The sequence below is a fragment of the Lissotriton vulgaris genome, chromosome 11, assembly GCF_964263255.1.
Source record: "Lissotriton vulgaris chromosome 11, aLisVul1.2, whole genome shotgun sequence".
NCBI lineage: Eukaryota > Metazoa > Chordata > Amphibia > Caudata > Salamandridae > Lissotriton > Lissotriton vulgaris.
In genome coordinates, this window is record NC_141699.1 from 1,096,121,067 (window position 1) to 1,096,143,175 (window position 22,109).

Here is a 22,109-nt window from a genome sequence, read left to right on the forward strand (position 1 = left end):
TATAGTGTGTCTAACTGATTTCCGCACTGGGTTGTCCAATCATGCTTTTTTGTAAAGTTTTGGGCCTGAGCTGGTACGGTTAACCCCTTCGATGCTGATGACGGACCCCAGCCGTCATGCATCACGGTGGGTGTGCGCTGATGATGGCTGGGGGCCGTCATGAACCCGCCCACTTCAAAAAACGCCGCACAGGCGGAAAATCGCAGCCACGCCCAAGGGGATAAATGAGGAAAGAAGTGGAGAGGTCTGCTGGGATGTGCATTGTTACTATTGTCCTGTATCTGAGTAACTTTGTGAGTTGTAAAGAAGCAACGGTAGTGTATAAATATATGGGCCCTGCAGTGGTGGACTAGAGTGAATTCCTCGATTGACCATCAGTGAATGACAGATCTCTTCAGTTATTCCATCCCTGTTGATTTGGCGATAGCAAAAGTCGTGATGGCTGGTTTATCGGCTGCACAGTACTAGTGATGGACTGACTGCTGAATGATATGGTATTAGTGTAGATCAGAAATGTTATAAACAAACTTACCTAACTATATCATATCCAGATGAAACATAGGTCTGCTCTTCTTAACTTACTTGCCGATAGAATGCATTTGCTGGTTTGGATGTTTCTGGCCTGCGGATTGTAAGCTGAAGGTTGAGTTTGAGGGTGCAACTGTCTTTCCGGGTTCTGTTGCCGGCTTGTGTGGTGATGTAGTTGTCTTGAAAATAGCCATGTTTTCAACTGTCTTACAAGGAGTATTTGCTCTTGGAGGCTTCAAATGCTGGCTGGTAGTGAGTACCAGAACATGGTGGGTTGCACTGAGAAAGCAGCGCCTTGTATGGATTACTTATGGTAGGGTGGTATGGTGATAAGTGGGGCACGTTTAGTGGGTAGTGTCCCATTTTGTTAGCATTGCTTGAATTTAATTTGTAGGTGCCGCAGTCCTTTTCCTTATGGAGCTCAGTAGCCAATGCAAAGCGCCTTAAACATTGCCACTCTTGGTATATGTAGGCTGCGGAGTCATTGCACGACTGGAGTCATTTATTCTCTTAGTTGAAGGAAGAGAAGAAGTCTGGCAGCAGCATTGTGGATGAGTTGTATTTTGCGTATGATGAATGCCAGGGTGCCATGGTATAGGCTGTTGACATAGTAAAGCTTGGAGATTGATCGTAAGGCTGGCATGCTATTACTGTTAATATCCAAGGTATAGGACGAAGCAACATAGTGTTTTCGTTATGTAGAAGGCACTCGGAATGACGTTAGAATGTGGTATCAAGTAAAGATGTGAACCCATGTTTACCCCTCTGTTTCTGCGGTCTCTTGATATTGTTGGAGGGGCCCCATGTTCCTCAGGCCATAGTAGCTGATATTTTTGTCACCTTCTGCAGGTCATAATCTTTGGCTTTGTGGTATTACCTTTCGATGGTTAATGATCCATGCGTGCATGGCAGTCATCAAGTTTTAGCTCGTAGAGGTCTTCCAGGCGATACATTTTAAAAATAATGTTTGCTGTTATCTGATGTGTAAGGTGTCGACACACTCAACACTAGTTTGCAGTCGCAGCTGAGAGGCCAGACATTCAATGGGCATTAGCTGAACTACCTGCTCACCTTTCACATATGGTAAATCAAACACGAATTTACTGTGTTAAAAACTGTGGAAGACATTCAGTCACGTTGTTCTGATTCCAGCAATTTTCAAGACCTTTCCTACTCCAGATATATAAGTGATTGTCACTACGTAGACCTTCCAGCAATTCATAAGCACATTTCCAGATTCCAATATGACATAGTGCTCTGATACGCCCATTGGGCTGGGGCAGAATCATCATAAGTCAGGTCCGACTTACATTTCGCTGAGAAGTCCTGGCACCTTCCCGGATGTATGACGTTACAACGCATCCTTTTACAATGCATACCTTTACAACACATTTTTTACAATGCAACATCCATTACAACCATTCCATTACAGGCATGCCATTACAACAAATTTGCAAAAACTACCTTTACAACGCATTCCATTACAACGCATACTACCTTTACAATGCCTACCATTACAACGCATACCATTACATTGCATGTATGGTAAGTATTGGACAGTGTAGGGGTAAAAATTACTATTCTAACTCCAGGGGGGTGCAACAGTAGGGTAAGTGTTGGATAGTGTAGGGGTAAAAATTACTATTCTAACTCCAGGGGGTGCAACAGTAGGGTAAGAGTTGGATAGGGTAGGGGTAAAAATTACTATTCTAACTCCAGGGTGTGCAACAATAGGGTAAGTGTTGGATAGTGTAAGGGTACTATGCGTTGTGATGGTATGCGTTGTAATGGTATGCGTTGTAATGGTATGCGTTGTAATCACTGCATTGTAATGACATGCGTTGTAGTGGTATGTGTTGTAGTGTCATGGGTTGTAATGGCATGCAATGTAATGGATGTTGCATTGTAAAAGTTTCGTTGTAATGTTAGTGCGTTGTAAAAGTTGCATTGTAAAGGTTGTTTCCCACCTTCCCTGTCAAAGAATAAGAATATCAGCCATATCCATATTTGCTGGTATAGTCGCTGGAAAGTACAACGCACTTACTGAGAATTCTGATTTCTATTAAGGAGGTGATTTAGCTGTCTAGTCTGCATTTAAATATGGGAGCCTCTTAACTGTTTCATAACATGAAGCTAGACTTTCATCTGCACCAGTAGAAATGTTGAACAATCCCACTGCAAGTAAACATTTTCCATTTCTAGTACACATCACAAGCCTCCATGCTTAGGTCGAGGTAATATTCAGTCTGCCAAAGGCAGACCGGAAGTCCGAGATTTATTGTCAGTAAGAGGGCTGCTTTATCCCTCCCTCTTTTTGGCTCTCCCTCCATTGGCTGGCTTCCTAAACAGAGACCAGCCATTGGAGGAGAGAGCTGTCCCTCCGAATAGGGTCTGTCTTTTTCGGATTTGGGGGCGTACGTTTTGCTGTTCTTTAGACAGTGACGTCGTCCGTCACTCAGGACAGCAAAACCACGCCCCCGAATCCGAAAAATTCAGAAGCTGGCGGGTGCCATTTTTTCTCGTCACCCTGCGCTCTCCCTCCTCCCGTTCCGAGCTCCAGGCATCGGAGGCACAAACTCTGGCTTCCTCGTTCTTGCCTTCTGCCCCCAGGTAAGGTTCCTAACTGTTGTCTGTTTAGCCATATCTCCGCCAACTTGGAACCCTCCCTCTCATGTTGTATGTCCGGGCCCTCTACCCGATAAAGGTGTTTCCAGGTTCGAGGGCCGGGACGGGTAGAATAATCAGCGGTGTGGCTGAACTCCCGGTGCCGCAGAAGGAAGCCCCAGGTCAATGTAGTGCCCTATGCTTGTGGCAGCAAAGAAACTTCTGCCACGGTATGAGTGTTGTGTTCGCTCCTCTTAACGTCTGTGCGCTATCCACGGGTACGGACCAAGACCCTCTGTGGAGATAAAACCTCCCCCCTCTTCTCCAGCGAACCTTTTGGGGCGCATCTGAAGGGAACTGGCTGCCGGGCGCTTCTTTAAAATAAAAATAAACCTTTCCTGCGCCTCTCGTTGGTATCCTCTGCCCACAGCTGCGATCGATTGAAGCCCAGACCCCCCCCCCCCTTACCCCCTTAGAGCCGGCCCTGCCAGCACTGGCAGGAAAAGGGGCAGGGCAGGCTGCAGATGGATTGTATTTGATTGTTGACATAATCAGGAATATAACTTTTATTGTAAGAATGCGGTGACGTGTAATGCGAGTACATAGGCGGACTCCATACCCAGGGACGATAGACACTATTCGGGCCCCTGTATTATGCATTACACTCCTCTCGTATAACATGGGTACGGATACAAAAATAAGAGGTGGACAGGAGAAGTGTTAAAGAAGAAAACCATGCATGTGTATTGTTGGGCAGGGTGTGCCGTGCATTGTCGATATAGATGGCCCGCAGTGGCTTCCTCCAAATACTGCCTCAGTCTTGACCTGTTGAGTCATCGGTGAAAACACTCAGGTGAGCCCATGCGTGTGTGCAGAGATGTGCAGAGGAGCACACGTAGCCGCCTCTGGCCTGTCCTCTATCCACGTAAAATACATACAAAGCACTCTGCATGGCTGGGAAGCGAAACTGCTGGAAAATGCACACCCACTGCTTGTTACAAAGGAATTGCTAGAGCATGTTAGGTAGGGTTTGAATCTTGCCTTTTCAAGCAATGCATATTGTCTTTCAGAGCCTTTCGAGTGTTGAGTTGTTGAACAGCAGGACGGCAATGGAGATTTGGGTTCCCAGGTCAGGTTGCAAGTATCGGCTAGTAAGCCGTGGCTGTGCACGTCTAACACCAATCTGTGACATAACAATACAATGATGGTGTTGGACGCTTGTGGAGGGAGCTGTGCGGTTAGGGCCTGGGAGTACATAACTTGGAGATGGTGAAAGGCATTTTTTTGCTTGCCATGCTGAGGACAGCAGGTTGACAGTCTTTCAAGTTATTAGCTGTGATGAAGAAGGTGTTGCACAGTTTAGGGAAGGATGCTAGCAATGTTGGGACAAATTTGTTTCTCATAGGCGCAGTCATGGAAGCGAATAGGCTAGGGTTGTCACTAAAAACAACAAAGAGACTAGGCGAATGGTCATCGGATTTTAGCATTAGATTTATTATGAACTAGAATTATGATGTGTATTGTTGGTAACAGATTTCAAATGATGTCTCTGTTCTTTGCAGGTTGTGTGGTAGGACCGTTGTTTTCTGTAATTACAATATGGATTATGAGTCACTCAAATGATGGGAGGCGAATCAGGCTGAGAAAGGTCTTCTGGACGATCTTTGGGATTGTGAACAGATAGTTTTGTGGTTTAGTAGTAGGGTTAGACTGTTATGCATTACGAGCAATTGTTTCTGTGGCTGGAGGTTTATTTGTTCGTAGAACATGCTTAGATGTAGGTGAAAATGACTTGGTTCAATGGTCTGGTGTAGCTCTGCTGAAAATAATGAAGGGCGAATAAAAGAGGATATGGAGGTTATGGTCAGCGACGCATGTGGTGTGGACAGAGGTTGTACCGCAAAGGCTTGTGCACTGAGTGATCAAGCATAATGCTGTGAAGAAGGACAGGTGGCATGTGAATAAGGAGATACAAAGATTTTGCAGTTTCATCGAAATTGGCTTTCCTGAGCCTAGCAACATTTTGCAAGAGGATTTCTGGTTATTTAGGCAAGGTGGGTGCATCTTTCCTTTATGAACAAAAAACTCAACTTTCTTGATATACATGAATCCTTGTCAAAAAAGGTGGCATATTATGGTGTTAAGTGTGTTATTTGAAGCAACTGTTTGAGTGTCAGGCAAAAAAGAGGACAGTAAAAAACCTTGTAGGGGAAAGCTTCTTTGTGGCTGTTGGAGCAATAGCCTCAGTTATGTTTCTCATGCCTCTGAAGACGTGATACAGTCCGGGCCTCTGTTTCCCCTTAAAGCCCCATTAACTAGCTTGGGCCTTGCCTGTTCGCTGTGGTGCCTGGTCCTTCCTCACCTCCTGTTTGGGGTGTTGGGAATGTGTTTGGAGGAGATCACTTTACAAAAGGCGCTGCAGCCTCTGAGGGATCCCTCTAACCCAAGACCTGCTCCCAAGTGACAGCAGGCTCTCTCGATAGAGACAGGCCAAAGCAGGCCCTCCAACTCCCAGGGGTGCTCCCCTCCCGCTGTCGGTGTCTTTTTCCCGCCCCCTCCCGCTGATGAGGTCGCCGCTCTTGTTTCTCTTGTGCCTGGAGAGTTTGGCGGTGTATCAGGAAACGTTGCCTTTTATGCCCGGTCCATGATGGGCAGTGGAACGAGCGCTAATGAGCCTGGGATAGATTGTTCTTATTTCTCCTGACAGCTTATGTGTGCTGATCAGCGGTATGAGAGATAAGTGCCGGTCTTGGGGTGGGAGGTATTTGTAGCATGTTTGTTTGCTGCTTATTGTTAGCATGCATTCCACATCACTCTCAAACACACTACCTCACAACTTTACTCTCTTTCTATCTCACTAGCTCACTCTCTCTCTATCTCACTACCTCACTCTATCTATTTCTATCTCACTATCACTACCTCACTATATCACGACTCACTCCCTCAAAAATTCACTACATAATTCTCTCACTAACTCACTCTCTATCTCACTACCTCACAACTTCACTCTCTCTCTAACTCACTACCTCACTCTCTCTCTATCTCACTACCTCACTCTCGCTCTATCTCACTACCTCACAAACTCACTCACTGTTTCTATCTCACTACCTCAGAACATCCCTCTCCCTCCCTACCTCACTCTTTCACTACCTCACTCTCTGTATCTCCCTACCTCACTCTCTATCTACCTCTCCCTCACTACATAACTCTCTCTACCTCACTACTCCACTCTATCTATCTCACTACCTCACTATCTCACAACTTCTCTCTCTCAAAACCTCACTACCTCACTCTCTCACTACCTCACTCTCTAGCTCACAACTTCACTCTCTCTCTCTCTCTCTAACTCACTACCTCAATCAGTCTCTATCTCACTACCTCACTCTTTCTATCTCACTAACTCACTTTCACTCTCTTTCACTACCTCTCTCTCCATCTCACTACATCACAACATCACTCTGTGCTTATATCTCACTACCTCACAACATCCCTCTCCCTCACTACCTCACTCTTTCACCACCTCACTCTCTCTCTCACTACCTCACTCTCTATCTATGTCAATGCCTCACTCTCTCTCTCTATCTAACTACCTCACTCTCCTCTGCTAATGCAATAGGTACCACATATGCAAAAAAAAGAAATTACAATGCCATTTATTTAGGGATACAAAAAAGATAAAAAAAATAATGAGCAATACCAATAGCTCTACCTATAATATTGCCGAGACCATTGCATTGTAAATGCTTGTTACATTCGCCACTCAGAAAAGTGCATGCTTGTCCAAGTAATGCTAGGCACATAGAGGGTGCCATCTTTGGAGTCCTGTGCAAGGAGTCTACTGCATGTGAAAGAGAGAGAATGTCCATGTTTCTTGAAGTTAGGGACATTGTAGCATCCAAATGGGAGGTACCATGCAAGCAGCATCAAAGAGAGAAGTTATCACAGAGCAGGATCCTAGATGCAAACCGTGAAACCACCCTTCAGAGCCTTAGAGCAGAGCTGCTGTCATCTGTCATTTCCCATGCAGACCTGTCTTGTTGATCAAAGTCTGGCTACGGTCTTCTTTTGTACAGCACCTCTCGCACAACTTGTCTGTAATGTGAGGTATGTATGCCAATGTCAACGCCTGCTTCAAATCCATGCAGTTTTGACTTATGCTTTTTAACAAATGTAATTTAACTATCCATCTTTGGGTACACTGCATAGTGCTAGTCTTTGTAGTGCGATCCCAACTCCTCCTGTAAAAGTGTTTTTAATTCTATTTCGTTTTCACCTTTGCTTGAAACCCAAAAATATCTACAATATACAGTCTGCCACTCATTTCCCAAAATGTCCTTAATGAATATGCTTCAAGCTGTAGGTAAAGTTTTTTTTTAAATTAGCATTTAGTTAAATTAAAACTTCACTCATGAAGTTGGCAGTCTTAGGAAACTCTACCCTTTATGAAGCCGCTGAAGTTCCCTAACTTGACTTGAGGTAAGGCCTATCCCTTCTGGCCCTCCAGGTGTGATGATTTTCTGATGCAGAATGTCTCAGGTAGGACATCTTCCAGCAAAATAATGTTAAGTGCAGAGAATGGACATCCACCACTTCCGGTAAGAGGTGTGGGAGGGAGGGTTCTGAGCACAGGCCAGCTTACATTTTTTTTAAAATAACTTCATAAGCTTTGCATTTCACAAAGCTCTAACAGTTAAAAAAAATACAGAAAGTTGCGAATCAGCTGACTTTACACCCTTCTTCTTTAAATTGCTTCTAATTGATAGGATTTAAATTTAGACTCTGGAAAGTTGATCGGGTTGTGCTTTAATATGTACCTTAAAAAATCCATGTATTTCTACATATAGAATCACATGGTGTGCACAATCTATAGCGAAACCTGAATTTCGATAGCGCAAAATATTGAATCTGAAATTTCAACAGGTAGGTAAGTATAGGTTTTCTACTTTACTCCACATATATGTATCTATGCGATATATATTTTTATCTTCAAGGTATGTATATGTGGAGCCAAGAATAGTAAATCTGTACTTCCCTATACGCACTTACCTTTCGATAATCTGTCCCCAATATTCTTGTACCACAATATTCTGGGTGTCGACATTTAGTAGTACAGCTAATCACACCAATAATAAAAGAAATTTAAAAAATGATTTGTGTGCTTTAAAACTTTGCATATAGTACCTTTACCCCACAAGTATTTGGGAAATAATGCACCTGTCGTGCACAGATTTATTGTTTGGACATAACTAAGGGCGAGACCCCCGTGAAAATATACTTCGGGCTGCAGGCCTGCAACGCAATATTTACTAACACTAGGTGCAGCACTAAAAGTGAGAGGTTGTGGCCTTACGCCAGAGCTGCTGACTTTGGAACTGGGGACCAGGTTCGAGCCTCGGCGTCGGCTCAGCTTCCTGTGATTCTGGGCAAATCACTTAATCTCCCCGTGCCTACCAAAAAATGAATGTGTCCTTGTGGAACGTAACTGGTGCTCATGTAAAGCACTCCAATACCTTTGGGTCGAGTTCACGCTATATAAATCTACACAAAAAAAAACAGAACCACTGTCCTACAGTGATTTGATGTCCAACGATGGGTTACAAGGGACGGAAGAGGACAGCAACACAGACCTGGCCTGACTTTAACCTCACCTGACCTCCAGCCCCGTTATCAGGAATTTACTGGCATGGCGGTGACTGCCGCTCTTCCTCCCACGAAGGTCCATGGGTGGGGCGTTGACGTCACCTCCGCGTGCCCCATTCATGGATATATCCGTCCGCGAGGACAGTACATTCTGCCACAGAATGGACCTTTTCACAGAGATAATCCCTCTGGCTCCCTGTTTGCATTGTGCCAGGAGTGATGACAGCACAATGTGGCACCCTGTACCCAGGCCAACATCAGCGGTACTGGCAGCATGCCAACCTCCAGCACAGCGGGCGGGCCCTTCCTAATGCCGACCCTCATCGTAGGCAAGGAAAGTGAACCATCTCACCATCTTCTCAAAACACTGATGTTTCGCTGACTCATATTGAGATGACCCGCAGCTGTGGGACGTAAACAGTAACAGCGACCGCGGTCCTTGGTGATTGGAAGTGAAACTGGGCCTAGTCAACAAAGAAACTTTTGATCTGACAGGGCGAGGACTTGGTGCACTGGGGCATGAAATTCATAGAGCAAGGGCCAAGCTATGCCTTGGTGACTGCCTTATGGGATTGCCTTGCTAGGACCAGGCAGGGGCTCCGTGCACAGCCGCTCCGCGATCATCCACTAAGGCTAGGTCAGGACCCGATGCATTCAATCAATTAATCAATCAAGCATTTGTAAAGCACACTACTTACCCGTGAGGGTCTCAAGGCGCTGGGGGGTGGGGGAGATGCTGCTACTGTTCGAAGAGCCAGGTCTTGGGGAGTCTTCTGAAGGTCAGTAGGTCTTGGGTCTGCCGTAGGCGGATGGGGAGTGTTCCATGTCTTGGCGGCGAGGTGGGAGACTGATCTGCTGCCGTCAGTCACTCTTCGGATGTGGGGGACATCGGCGAGTGCATGGTTGGCAGAGCGGAGCTGGCGTGCGGGACGTGTAGAGGCTGAGTCGGCTGTTGAGGTATTCTGGTCCGGTGTGGTCGAGTTCCTTGTGTGCGTGGGTGAGGAGCTTGAAGGTAATCCTTTTGTTGACGGGAGCCAGTGCAGGACTCCTAGGTGGGGTGTGATGTGGCTGCAGTGAGGGATGTTGAGGATCAGGCGTGCGGAGGCGTTCTGGATGCGTTGGAGCCGTTTCCGGAGTTTGGACGAGGCTACTGCATAGTAGTCCAGCTTGCTGCTGATGAGGGCCTGGGTGACTGTCCTTCTTGTTTCGGTGGAGATCCACTTTAAATCCTGCGGAGCATGCAGAGGGAGTGGAAGCAGGAGGAAAAGACAGCGTTGACCTGCTTCGTCATGGAGATGGTGGAGTCTAGGATGACCCCTAGGTTGCGTGTTGGTCGGTGGGCGTTGGATCTGTTCCTAGTGCGGTTGGCCACCAGGAGTCGTCCCAGGCCGAGGGGGTGGATCCGAGGATGAGGCCCTCTATCTTGTCCGAGTTCAGCTTCAGCTGGCTGTTTCTGATCCAGTTGGCGATGGCCCTCATACCCTCATGGAGGTTGGTTTTGGCGGTGTGGGGGTCTTTGGTGAGGGAGAGGATCAGTTGGATGTCATCGGCATAAGAGATGATGCTGAGGTTGTGCAGTCTGGCGACGTGGGCGAGCTGTGCCATATAGATATTTAACAGCGTTGGGCTGAGGGATGAGCCTTGGGGGACGCCGCAGATGATCCCTGTGGCTTCGGAGCGGAAGGGGGGATGCAGACCCTCTGGGTTCTCCCGGAGAGGAAGGAGGTGGTCCAGTCCAGGGCCTTCTCCTAGATTCCGGCGTCGTGGAGGCGTGTGCATAGTGGGCGGTGGCAGACCGTGTCAAAGGCAGCTGATAGGTCCAGGAGGATGAGGGCCGCTGTCTCTCCGTTGTCAAGCAGGGTTCTGAAGTCGTCGGTGGCGGCGATGAGGGCAGTTTCTGTGCTGTGGTTGCTGCAGAACCCGGACGGGGACGGGTCCATGATGCAGTTCTCCTCGAAGAATCTAGTCAGTTGTTTGTTGACGTCCTTTTCGATGACCTTCGCTAGGAACAAGAGCAGGGAGATGGGTCGGAAGTTCTTGAGGTCCTTGGGGTCTGCCTTGGGTTTCTTGAGTAAGGCCTTGATCTCCATGTGCTTCCAGCTCTCTGGGAAGGTGGCTGTCTCGAAGGAGAGTTTGATGGCTTTCTGGAGATGGGGTGCAATGGTGGTGTTGGCTTTGTTGAAGATGTGGTGTGGGCATGGGTCTTACGGGGATCCGGAGTGGACGGAGTTCATGATCTTGATGGAACCTCATAGTTGATGTGGGTCCAGGAGACCAGGAGGTTGGTGCGGATGTTGGTCGTGGGGGTGGAGGTCTTGGTGGTTGCTGGGGGGGTCGTGGTGTTGAAGCTGTCGTGGATGTCAGCGATCTTGCGGTGGATGCATTGTGGGGATCATCCCAGTAGAGACATGAAATTCATCCCGCTAGGGCCAGGTATGTATGAGGATCACCCGCTAGGGCAAGACTGGGTCTCGGTACACTGCAACTCCAGGGTTGCCCACTAAGGCTAGGTCAAGATCCGATGCATTGCATTGCGGGGATCATCCCAGTAGTGCCAGATCAGGGCTCGGTGCACTGAGTCATGAAATTCATCCCACCAGGGCCAGGTAAGCGTGAGGATAGCACCGCTAGGGCCAGGCTAGGCCTCAGTACACTGCATCTCCAGGATCGCCCACTAAGGCTAGGCCAGTACTCGATGCAGTGAATTTTGAGAATTGTCCCACCAGGGTGAGGCCAGAACTTGACGCACTGCAGCTCGAGGATTGTGCTGTAAAGCCAGGCTAGGACTCGGCACACTGCAGAATGAGAATCACCCGCCAAGGCCCGGTTAGGACTCTGTCCACTGCGATGTAAGGATCACCCAGCTAGGGTCAGTCCAGGACATAGTGCAGTGCATCGTAAGGACTGCCTTGCTTGGGTCCGGTGAGCACTCAGTGCATTTCAGCGCCTTGGTTTCCCACTAAGGCTAGGCCATGGCATTGTGAGGATCGACGGCTAAGGCCAGGACATGGAGCACCGAAGAATAAGGAACGTCCCCCTAGAATCTGGCCAGGATGAAGTTCCACCTGGTGGCTAAGATCAGGCCGGTACTCGTTGCACTGGTTTGTGAATTTCATCTCACAAAGGACTAGGTAGGATTTAGTGTACTGCAATATGAGGATGGCTCTGCTAGGACCAAATAAGAATTCTGTGGACCCAACATGAGGACAGTCCTGCTAAGGACAGGTGAGGACTCAGTGCAATGCAGCGGAGGATCTCCCCACTAAGGCCAGGTAAGACCTTGCTGGACTACTTCATAAAAATTCTCTCGCTAGGGCCAGGCCAGGAGGAGGTGCTAGGCGGATTGTGCATCACCCCGCTAGGACTAGGCCAGGAGGAGGTGCAATGAAGATTTCGCAGCAGTTCAGGTCTCAGTGCGCTTCAGTGTGACCATCGCCTCGCTAGGCTCCCGCTAGGACGCGATGCAAAGTAACAAGAGGATAGTCCTGCTAGAGATAGACCTGACTCAGTTCACTGAGCGGCTTCATCGCTTCACTGATCTTTTCTGAAACTGATGTGGACAGCGACGCAGAGCTATTTTTGGCATGGATGCAATACCCGTTGGAGCAGATAACACACCCACCTCCAAAACAGGTTTTACGGAAGATTTTGACATTGACATGAATGAACCCCATTTGTGATCACGTCACCGGACATTGACATGAACAAAACCGCATTTGTGACCACGTCACCGGACATTGACATGAATGAAACCCCCATTTGTAACCACGTCACCGGACATTGACATGAATGAAACTCCATTTGCGGCCACATCACCGGAAAGGTTTACAACAGTGATATTTTAGAGCATTTCATAGAGAAGTTCATGGTGACTTTTTAGAGCTCATACTTTTTCACAAAAGTCTAGGGCGTGTTCAGACTCTGTCCTGAAGAAGACCCCACCCAAGGAAGAAGTATCTTGTTGATCATATGGGGTCAAAACGTCGACAATTGAAACAGTCTGTAACTTACATGTTGGCTGGTGCAAAAACAATGAACATGAATACTAACCGGCTTGAACTAAAACATATTTGGGGTGGACAGATCCTATAAATAAATGGAACTGAGCATTATTATTGTATATATTTTCACGTGCATCATTTTTTTATTTCACGAACATTTTGCACACTGCGCAAGGAGCACCTTGATGTATGATATCGCCTCTTTAGTGAAATTGCATGATGTGAGACAATATACCATCTATAAAGGGTTATAATCCTTGCAATGTCTATGTGTGTAATTCGCTGTTCTTGTCATCAGTAAATTGTTGTATCTCAGATTTTGGACCTTGTTAAATAACATTTACGTTTTCCGACAGAACCAGGCTTCTTTTATATACCGTACCAGTGACAGCAGTATAAGCACTCCTTGTTCTATGGAATGACCACTGGGCAATTACAACACCTTCAGAAACCAGAATAAATACATTTAGATGTTTATGGATGTTCACATATAGAAAAACAAGGAACAATTTGGAAATGTTGATATGCTCATGAGTTCACACAGAGTCAAAAGGACTTGAAGACCCAGATCTGTAGAGCACTTCTAGCTTGAGGGACCCTAGTGGGAGTCACTTCACAATCCTAGCTCAGAAGGCCCAGTGTGATCCTGGCCAATTGTTCTGGGTGACTTCTAATTATCACAGCAATGTTGTCACTGAAGCCAGGAGTTTAAAGGTGTTTGAACTAACAGGACCAGCTAGTCAGAAGCAGGGAAATTATTTCTTAAATAAAATGTATTATAGATGGACTGGGCCAAGGACTTGAAAGTTAAGGGGGTTAATTCAAGCCGCATCTTGAGACTGATGCAAAAATAAAAATTGGAAAATACATAGTAGATGGCATATTTAGCTATAAAGGCAAATCAGAGTATTCAAGTATTTTATTTCATATATTTGTCGTCCACATTGGCAAGGAGAGATCCTGGAGTCACAAAGTGAGGTGTCTGGAGCAGTCTGTGGATTAAACAGACACATTCTAGAACAGGGCTTTCCAATTCTTTCAGAACCACCACCGACGTTTTAGTACCACAAACTTTTGCATCCAACCCAGGTTTAATGGACATGAGGTGGGTGAATTTTTAAATGTAATAAAGCATCGTGTGGTGGAGCCCTATGTACAGTCAGCACAGTTTGCACCGACATGGTCACTAAATATTCACAGACCTATAGTTTTATAGATAATAATATGTAGCTCTCAAATGATACTATGTGGCATCGGTTTTCAGTGAATATTGATCATTTGTGCATCACCAAGTAAGGTGTATTGATTTGCTCAGATTCTACTAAAATATGTATTTCCTTCACACTTCAGAATTACAAAAATGTGATTCATTTTGCTTTCCTAACTGGTGAATGTGAACAGTTCATTTGCAGGTATTTAAATGTTGTTGTGTGTTAGGAAAATAATCACACCCTACAGCCTTCTCTTTCACACTTCATGTGCCCTAGCAGGATTGTCACATAATTCACTTTATTTTCCTTTCTCTGACTGCAAAGAGAGGAGCTGTAAACACCAGCCTCCATGTTGACAAATGTGACACGATAAATACAGAATTTAAATACATCTTTATTTAGTGCCTGGACTTTGACGGCCCACCAAAATGGGTCAGCTACGACCCACAGTTTGGGAAACACTGTTCTAGAAGGCACTCTTCAGAACTGTGCCATGTGGTGGGTCACCAACCATGTCTCGTTCAAGGGTGGATAGCCAGTCCATCCTAACACATGGTTACGTCGTTATATTTTACAATGTTACAATTGTTACACACCAGGCCTTTCCATCTACGCGCCCAGCATCTGGGAAAACATCACTGTGCCCATAGGGACTTCTTCAACACGTCTTCCGTTTAGGGAAGAGTCCACTTGTCTATTTGAAGAACACTACATCACATTGTAGTAGCAGTTCATGTTTGCTCCCAGAACCCAACGGCTCGCGGAATTACTTGTTGATTTTATGCTTGCCTGTGACCCTGTACAGCGCTCCACCGACTCGTTCGGTAAGTTTGCCGTATACAGATACAAGATACATACATACAAGTAGTGGCAAACACGTCTTATCCAGGCTAGACATTATCAGATGTAGATTTAGCGGCCTCCCTCCCAGATATATTATATAATGCATGCAGTGGAACCAGGGGCGGCTCTAGGCTCATGGCGGCCCTGGGCAGGGAGCGTAGGTAGGGGGCCCCGGAGGAGGGCGTCCTAGCGCGGCGGTGCCCCCCAGAGCTCAGGAAGGGGGTCAGGGTGTTTGGAAGTGGAACAGAGCCGGAGGCCGCCAAATCCCTGCCACTGGGGCCACCACGCAAATATGTATCCATCCTCAGAGGATTATTATATGAAGGATATAGATTGGCATGGCGGCCCCTGGGGTTTGGGAACCCCGTGCAGGTGCACAGCTTGCACATGCCCCCGTTCACCAGTACCCACATTGGGGATCTAGATGATATATTACTTCCGAACAATCAGCCCCTCTCTAAGTTTCCACCCCGTCCCTGCTGCTTTTTCTCTGATACCACAGCATAGCGGCAGGGTAGATCTAGACCTGGGCAAATTTACATGTCTCAAACCCTATTCACCTGGAACGCTGCGTGATTTCCAGCGGATATTTCTGAGTCATTGCATATTTGCAGAAATCACCACCAAATATTCAGGGTAGAATTACGAAAAAATCACAGGAGCCGAGCTGGACCCTAGAAAAGAAAGAAAGGTTTTAATATCGACTGCTCAGTCTACTGGCATTTTATGATTTGTATCTAGAGCAATGAAGGGTTACTCCTGAGTGTTAATGTTACTGCATCAGTGCTTAATTTGTAAACAACTAAGTGCCAGGGCCCTCGTCAGGAGGCCGCTGCAGCTTGCACCACACATTGACACCGCTATGCAGCCAGTAAGAGTACCAACACTACAACTAACCATCACACCCCTACAGGTGTGACAATTTGGATTATTTCAGGTCCCCAGAGCTATAAGATTGGCTAGGGCAACAGGGAATAGTAATTTTTTAATTTATATTGAATTCGTAATTAACTGTTTTTGTGGTCATTTCTAAATTAGCCAGACAGTGCCACCTTGTGGCAGACTGTCACATGCGCCAGTGTTGAATATTAAGTGCCGGTGCTGAGCACCAGAACCACAGGCTCAATTAAAGCACTGCAAGATTTATAAGCTCCCCTTCACTCTGGGGTCGCTAGGCGCTGGAACAGAAGCTCGCGAAGAAACAGGCTATTGAGGAAAGAGAATTGTTTTCCTGAAGATCTGAAGGGAGCATGTACCTCTTCCGTCTAGAGGGCGGGCATTCCGGGAGAATAAGCTATGTTCCATGGTAATTCTTTGTGACTCCTTGACACTTCTAGGAGCAGAAGATTGGCCGATCTGAGGTATCTCAATGGGATGTAAGAGAGAATATGCAGCTCTAAAAGATGCGGGTCCGCAGAATGAATTGCCCGATGAAAAGCCATAAGTCTTTGAAATGGGCTCTGGAAGAGATGAGGAGCTAATGGGATGATGTAAGAGACAAGTTACTCTGGAAAAATGAGTAGTCAGGAGGACAAACCTGATGCTGTAGGCATTGAAGCCGATGGAGGTAGAGCTGGAACATACTAAGACAGACGGAATCGCAGTAGTCCTCTCTGGAGCCTATAAAGGCATTGCCTCCTGTCTTATGTCTGACCTTCTTGGGAAAAGAAGGGTTCTCATTGGTGCATCTTCCATAGCTGAAAGATGTTAGCGGCCACCAGCACATACACCTGGTCTGCCACTGTTAGTGTGGAGCCTTCAGTCGCACCAGGTGTAACTGCTGATTTGAGTGAAATGCAGTTGCAAAACATTCACATTTCACCGCCTACTTCAAGTAGGTGGCAACCCATTCGTAAATGGGAGGGGGTCCCCAAGAGACCCTTTCTCCTTTGTGAATGTTTGTAAAAACATTTATTAGAACAGGCAGTTGTCCCATGTACCACTGTCTACTCTAAACAAATGAAAAGAAAACTTAAAAAGTTTCTTTTTGAAACACATCTCATTCTCCTTTAAGGAAAAAGAGCTGCATTTTAAAAACAAGCATTTACAATGCAATGGTTTCGCCTTTGGAAAAGTTAGAGCTATTGGCATTGCTCATGACATTTCTTCTTTTTTTTTTTTTCCTTATAAATAAATGGCATTGTTATTTACATTGCCAACAGCTCTCACAGTCCACACAGCTCTCACAGTCCACACAGCTCTCACAGTCCACACAGCTCTCACAGCGCACACAACTCACAGCCCACACAGCTCTCACAGCACACACAGCTCTCACAGCACACACAGCTCTCACAGCACACACAGCTCTCACAGCACACACAGCTCTCACACTGGACCCTGAATGTATAGCGTAAATCGAGGCAAGGAACTCTCCACCGCAGAGTGTACACGAGTAACACCGATCCACGTGCACCCTCTCACTGAGGCACAGGAGAACTCGAAGCCCAGACGTCGGCTCGAATCTTAGCGCCCTTTGTGGCATGTCTCTGGTGGGCAGAAGTGGCTCATGCTACAAAAATGGGCAAGAATCGGCTGAACATGCTGCAGGTGGTGAGTCAGGAGGAGGTGAGTGGCTCTGGCAAAGCAACACGCTGCTGGTTGTAGAGGGCAGTCAGAAGCTAGAAACGTGTGCATTCTGGGATGTGTAGTCCTGATTCACTTCAATTCGACCAACACGTCTGAAACTAATGATTGTATGAAGGAAATCCCAGAACTTACAAAGCTGTGTCCCTTTGACTTGCAGTCAACGGGGAATCATTTGATACAAAGTTAGGATATACCCGTCCAATATGGTATTGTATGTACATATCTGGGTCGATCTATTCCTATTGGGAATGCCCATTGGCCACGTGCAACTAGACACATGGGGCCAGCAGAACCCCAGACAACGAGGCCTAAGGGACAAAACCTACACACTTAAAAATACAGGAGTCTGACGAAAATAAAGCGATGATGGCTAGTCAAGACTTACGTGACAAATGGAACCGGAGAGGAACATAAAACTATTAAGAAAAAATTCTGCTCAAGGGCACACATTGGAAGTTAAAGTGCACCCTCCTAAATCCCAAATCATGTGTAATAAACCAGCGAAATATAGACATTGAAAAAGTAAACAAATCGCGTAGGTTACGGTGACTACTAGAAATAAGTACTGGCAAGCTCCAGGTGAATGCGCTACTGGCATAAATAAAATGGAGCAATTGAATTATAGTGAGGGAATCAAAGAGGTGGCGGCAAAGTAAGGCCCACTATACAGTCACGTGGTAAGAAAGAGTACCGATCGGTCACCCTCATTTTTCGGACGTGTTCCCTAAACCCATGCTCAATGAATATCCCCGACACCCGGGCTTCCCGCCCCTCCCGTGCCTCCAATACTCACTGCAGGGGGCGGTCCGGTGCCCTGCGTCCCCAGCCGAGCACGATACTGTAACTCAATAGATTTCTCCTGCGCAAAAGCTGCTTGCGCAGCTTTTTTGCAGCCGAAACCTAAAAAAGTAATGGTTGAAAAGTAAGCAGTGGAAGAATAGAAGCCAGAAATATCAGGCTACAGTCACCAGCATTATTGCTTATGGCCCAGGGTAAAGTTGCCATACAAACTGCTACATAGTGTGGAGCTTACTGATCCCGGTTATTGTTATGATCAGAAGCCCCGTTTATGAATTTGTGAGGCGTAGTATTCTATTTCACAGGTATTTGCCCCACCTTTTATAAAGGTGCCTTAACTCTTGCCACGTCCCCCTTAGAGACCACTCACCATTGTCATCCTACTCAAAGCAGTTAATATAACACATATATTTAAAACGTTGACCCTTATCAGCTGCGATATGGTGGGCTGCTAAATTCAGATTTTACAACACTTTGTCCTGCTTTCAAAACAGGAAAAATGCATATACGTACCACCAGGGTAGGCTGCCTGTAATCTAGAGGCCACGAAGGAACACACATTTTACACTATATTGGTCAGACGGAGATTTCGGTTTCAGGAAGCTGGCAAGCGACTTTCTTGACCAAAATTACAGAGATGTGAGAAGCAATTTAAAGTCCAGATGATATGCACTTCTCGATATATGTGAAGATAAAATGTAATCACCAAAATGCATCTGTCAACGTATACAATGGAAATACTGACCGCTGCTTGATGATTTCAACTATACTAAAAATACCGAACAACTCAATGAACAGCACTATAATCACCGGAAAACCTGCCACAAAGGCGAGACAATAATTGTTTCTCAAGAGGATAGTTTAAGCTTAGTGCTTCGAAGCTGCGAACAATTGCCTTTTTGTTGTATTATAAAAGTATAACCCTGCTACTATCGTGTTTTACAAATAATCGAATCTGCCCGGTCTCCCAGAAATAGATGCATAAACGAGATGTCTGTTTGCAAGTACCTCACCTGAATCGTACTTCTCTGGAACGTCCTGCCCCACACCCGGAAGCCGGTAACTTCCAACCTGGCACAAACAATGCAGCATCATAAACATAACCGCTGACTGTCAGCTGCCGTTACGTTGTTTCCACTACTGCACTCCTACTTTGGATTCGTTTTTTTTTTTGGGAGAAAAAAAGAAAATAACACACCAATGTTAAAAAAAAAACACCCACAGTGATTTTTGGCTGAGAAGGCTACACAACACTCCCGGCAGAGCTAAACTGACTACGAACTAAGCAAATGTACGGAACTCTTTGCAGCACCCTGGGGGGACTCATACAAGCGGAGGACCCGGGGGTACTTAGAAATGGTGAAAGGGGTACCGGTCGATAAAGAGAAGAAAAGCTTTTCTTTAATGGTCAAGAAGACTTCCCTTTCCGTCAGTGTAAAACCACGCCTACTCTCGTACACTTTGTGTTAATATGGAGGTCGAGTGTGTAGAGCATAACTGACAAAGTCGAGATCTTTGTTTGCCGTATTTTGTTCTAGTACGAGGGAAAACATCTGCGTGAAGAATCCAGCCAGATCCGAAACGGCCCAAGTACAACGTGTTGAGTGTGTCCCGGACTCGTTTAAGACTCGCGTGTTCTTAGCGTGCTTTGGCCACAGACCAGCAACCTATGGGCACCGTAACATCTGCGGCGCCCCTTTGGCTCGTGTGCATCTGAATGTATGTGAGATATTGGAATTTTCAGTGTGCACCTCTGCCTATAACATGGCTCACTTCATCGTCAGTCAGTAAACTATATGTTATACTCATCTAGGAGCTAGTTGTAATATAACACCTTGATACCAGACACAACGGCACTAAGCTTGTCATAATGTAAGTTTCAACCAACTCACCGCCGAGGATCCCAGAGCTCAGGAACAAGGAAGCAGCGGCGAGCTGGCGAAAATGAAACCTCGAGCCGCCGCCAATGCTGCTGGAGGAGCCCGCCATACTGCTTGTGGGCCGCCGTCTTCCTTCTTCCCCCGGGCGGCGGGGGGGCGGGCGCTTCCGGCCGGCCGCGCTAGGATTGGCCGGCCGGCTGAAGAAACCCCCGGGCGGGGATCGAGCAGAACGGGAGGGAGGGAGGGAGGGAGGGGGAGAAAGGGAGGGAAGGTCACTCACCCGTCCCGAGCAGCAAGGGAGGTGCCGGCAATGCCGGACCAGACACGGGGGCGTTCCCGGCGTCCCGTGACGTCGGCAAAAGCCAAAGAATGTCGGGAACGCCCCCGTGTCTGGTCCGGCATTGACGGACAGGCCCCTCGTCCAATGGCAAGGCTCCGTTTACGGAGCCAGCCAATCAAGGACGAGGGCCGAACAAAAGCCACACTACAGTTATCAACAGGATTTCGCCTGCGCGGAAAAGCTGCGCAGAGCGCAGCTTCCGCTAGGCGAAACCTAAAAAGGATGATTTATTGAAAAGCAACCACAGACATGGTGGTCTGCTGACTCTAGCAGGCCACCATCCCTGTGATTTTTGCAATTTCCAATGGGTGGTAAACCTATAATGTAGGTCTATTTGCGACCCACTGGGAATCGCAAATTGTGTTAAACACACATTTATAGATGGGTGTTTGCGATTATCAAATACTGAATTGCAAAAAATGTGCTATTTGGTAATCGCAAACACTTACATTTGTTCATGTGGCCATGAGTTCTAATCATACAACCACATGATTCTGGGAAAACCACAGGACATCTGTGTGCATCAAACTATAAACATGTATGATGTAAAATATAATGTATCAATCCGCAGTGCAGCAGGCACAGTTTTACTAGCATCCAAATTCAGACTCTGAAACCTGGGCTTGGGGAGGCATTTTCTTTGCTTTTACTGGTGCCCACGCGACTCTAGATATGCCACAAAAAAGTGTAATTCAAGAATGTAAACCCCCACAAGATGTACACAACTTCCAAACATCTGGTGGTGCTCTCCAGCCTGTGGGTTGTATATATAAAACACAGAGACATCTTTGCAAAGCTTGGCTTCTAGGAGCAACCAAAGATACAGGCCCTCGTAAGCCGCGGTATTCACACACACCTTCACAACAGCGGCGTAATGCAATGATGGAGCCCCCTACAGAATGTAAAGAGAGACCCCTGAGCCTGGAGTGTTTGAAGTTATGAAGTGAAAGCTGGAGGTGACCACCAGGCCCCTGAGGGCACAGCTGCATCTCGCACACATCTGCATTCGTAGCCCGCTGTGGGCTTCGAAGCAGAACTGGGTCTCTCTTGAGTGTTTCGATGAAACTCGCGGTGACTTTCGGCTGGCACCAGGAGGAGGAAGTGAGAGTCGGCCTACAGAGAAGGTCTCCAGTAGAAATAGGCTTTCGCCCACCAGCTCCGGCCCAGAGCTTGGCCGCAGGTATCTGCAAGAGCGTTAGCCCTTTGTCCATCGACACCACCACCGCTGGACGGTCAACCACCATAAGCACTCTTGAGGGCTGTAAAAACAGCCAGAGAGCCAAGCTTTAAGGCAGGACCACAGGGCTGGAAACTACACGGTCACAGAAAGATCACACAGAACTAACTTTGTGCTCTGTAACCCTACATGCCTGACACACGAATGAAGCTGGTCATCGCCATTGCGTGCCCTGACGATGTAGACATGTTGCAATGTGGCAATGTAGCCAGTCGTCACTCTCAATGCTTCAGTCTATGCTAAGTTGTATTGAAGCGAACATGTGAGGGTGAATGGTGCTCATGTGGAGACTAAGGCAACCTCTTTAGCGGACACAGGCGCTATTCCCATCTGTACCTTACAAGACTCCCAGAAAAGGTGAAATCACACATTTCCAAAGCTCCAACATCTCATTAGGTTCCTGAATAAATGTAAGGCCTAAAAGCCCAGGTTCCTAAAGGA